At 40.0% G+C, this 3,138-nt stretch overlaps 1 pseudogene; it reads right to left on the bottom strand.

Moving 5' to 3' along the window:
- Positions 1-2,490: 2,490 nt before the first annotated feature.
- On the bottom strand, positions 2,491-3,134 carry LOC104983188 (annotated as a pseudogene).
- Positions 3,135-3,138: the final 4 nt, after the last annotated feature.

Below are 3,138 nucleotides of genomic sequence, written 5' to 3'. Positions count from 1 at the left end.
CGGTGATGCCATCCAGCCATCTCATCCTCTGTCGTCCCCTTCTCCTGCCCTCAATCCCTCCCAGCATCAAGGTCTTTTCCAATGAGTCAACTCTTCCCATGGTGGCCAAAGTATTGGAGTTTCAGCCTCAGCATCAGTCCTTCCAATGAACACCCAGGACTAGTCTCCTTTAGGATGGACTGGTTGGATCTCCTTGCAGAAATGCAAATCAAAGCTACAATGAAGTATCACCTCACAATGATCAAAATAGCCATCATCAAAAAGTTTATGAACGATAAATGCTGGAGAGGGTGTGGAGAAAGGAAACTCTCCTGCACTGTTGGTGGGGATGTAAATTGATACAGCCACAATGGAGAACAGTGTGGAGGTTCCTTAAAAAACTAAAAATAGAGTTGCCATGTGCGTACTAAGTCGTTTCAGTTGTGTCCAACTCTTTGCAACCCTATGGACTGTAGCCCACCAGGTCCTCTTGTCCATGGAAATTCCCCAGACAAGAATACTGGAGTGGGTTGCCATGCCCTCCTCCAGGGGATCTTTCTGACCCAGGGATCGAACCTGTGTCTCTTAAACATCCTGCATTGGCAGGTGGGTTTTTTGTTGTTGTTTTTTAACCACTAGTGCCACCTGGGAAGCCCAGGACATATATTAAGTTAACCTCAAAAATGCATTTCAATATACATCGGGTGCAGAAAATTACTGTTTGATTCCACTTATATGAGGTACCTAGAATAGTCAAATTCATAGAGTTAGAAAGTACACTGGTAGATGCCAGGGGCTAGGGGGTGGAAAGGTGGAGAAGAGGAATGGGGGGTTACTATTTAATGGGGACAGAGCTTCAGTTTAGGAAGGTGAAAATTTCAGGAGATGTATAATGGTGAGAGTAGCACAACAATGTGACTGTACCTAATGTCCCTGAACTGTGCAGTTAAATATGGTTACAATGGTATGTTTTACATTATGTGACTTCCGCCATAATAAAAAAACACTTTAAAAAGTGGAGACTAGGATAGCAAACTGACATAGTAATTATTTTCACCACCACCTACGTGCAGGAAAAAAAGCAGGTTTGCTTTAATAACTCCTGATTGACACATTACCAATTCTTATCTTTCCTTAATAAACCACAATGGTAAAAATATGAAAAATAATATATATATAAATGAATCACTTTGCTGTACAGCAGAAATCAACACAACATTGTAAATCAACTGTACTTCAGTAAAACAAAATTAAAATGTATAAAAATTCTTATTTTTCCTAAATCATCATCTTAAATCCACATTGTGAAAGTATCTTCTGTAGCCTCTGAGATGCAAAAGCTCCTGGAAGTCCCCTGTCCTGAGGAAAGGGAAGCTGGAGACTGAGTTGGTCCCCAACTACCTGACAGTCCCAGCAGGGGAGCAGCACAAAGATTATGATGAAAGCATGGTTCTTTGAATAGGTTGATACAGAGCCCAAGTTTGAGTTTCCTGAGCCATACAGAAAATTCCCATTGGCTATCTATTTTACATATGGTAATATAAGTTTCTGTGTTACTCTTTCCATATATCTCACCCTCTTCTCCCTTCTCCCCACATTCATAAGTCTATTCTTTATGTCTGTTTCTCCATTGCTGCCCTGTAAATAAATTCTTCAGTACCATTTTTCTAGATTCCATATATATTCGTTAGGATATGATATTTATCTTTCTCTTTCTGACTTACTTCACTCTGTTAAATTCCCTTTTTAAACAGTGATCAGAATCATTTATCTAATGTAGGGGAAGGAACCCAGATATCTGGTACCCAAAACACAGGTGCAAAGATTTTCTTTTGTCTTAAAGTTTATTCCTCAACACTTCCCAGGGAACAAACACAGCAGCCACTGTTGAGACTTGCTCTTGACTTGATGCAGCATAAAAATTTCTCAGTTTTTCAGAAACAAATATAGGAATGTCCTTTGCTACAGTCAGACCATGTGTCTTCTGAGTTAGCAAGCAAATGCATTTAGAAGGTCTGAGGTGTGCAAGGTCCAAAATTGAAATCTGAGAGACAGTGTTAGAATTTAAGCAAGGCAGGATTTTTAGAGACTACTCAAATGAAAATCTAAGTGAAGCATATAAAACTTCAGTTCTTTCTATTATTTTCAACTGGTAATTGATGGCAACATTCCCTGGTAAGGATGGGTAAGTGGTATTATCTCCAGGTCCAAAATATCCCAGCTACTTAAAGTAAGGCCCCCAAAAGGAGAAAGAGACACAGTTCTGCGATCTCTGGAATTCTTTTTTGCCTTTTTTTTTTTTTTAAAAAGAAATAGTAGTGTCAGTTGCACACCACTGGCTGAAGGGGTTTTCATCCAAATGAGAAACTCTACCCCTTATCTCTAGTGGGACAGGCACCAGATTCCCACAAGCGGCAACTCCCATGTCCTGCAACACGTGGTCTCTGACCCTGATGTGAAGAATACGCTGGCACAGAGCCCTGACCACTGGCGTCCAGGTTAGATGACGTTTCATGGTGTGCAATTGCGTGTCAAAGCTTTCAGGTTGGGGACACTGGTCTGGTGACCACAGCTCCTGTGAGAAGTCACACCCACCTCAAAAACCTCATGAATAGCTTTTCGGAAACAATGGAAGTTATAGTCTATTAAACTTTTTCATTCAAAACTTTCTTCCCTATGGATGCAAACCAGTGCCAAAAATTTAGTTACCTCCTTTAAATACAGGACAGTTGTGTTATTCAGCTTGATGATGGCCTTGGACTCTTTGTGGTAAGCACTTCCACTTCTATTTTCCTTTAACCCAAACATACAACACACATCAATAACAATATCAATCATGTCACAGCAAAGTTCCTATGACTGCATATCTACAGGAGAACTATCTGTTGTAATGTAGATTTTGCTGACAACATCAAAGAGAAAAGCTTTTTCAATACCTGAATTTGATATAAAGGTATTTAATAGGTATTCCAAGGCCAGTAGCTGTGGGATAGTTTCTGCAGCATCTTACTAAAGGCTGCAAATGTTGAATGGTCATAAATACTAGTAAAATAAAAGCTAAGATGGAGTTTTTCTAGCCCAGCATCTGCAAGGTCATCATTGGCCCGTTGATGAATGTCCCTCTGTGTTTATATTTTGTAATCATCAGACAGACCATCA

Source organism: Bison bison, unplaced genomic scaffold (genome assembly GCF_000754665.1).
Source record: "Bison bison bison isolate TAMUID 2011002044 unplaced genomic scaffold, Bison_UMD1.0 scf7180017861908, whole genome shotgun sequence".
Lineage (NCBI taxonomy): Eukaryota > Metazoa > Chordata > Mammalia > Artiodactyla > Bovidae > Bison > Bison bison.
Note: the sequence above shows the minus strand (reverse complement) of the source record. Positions and strands in the feature narration are given on the sequence as shown.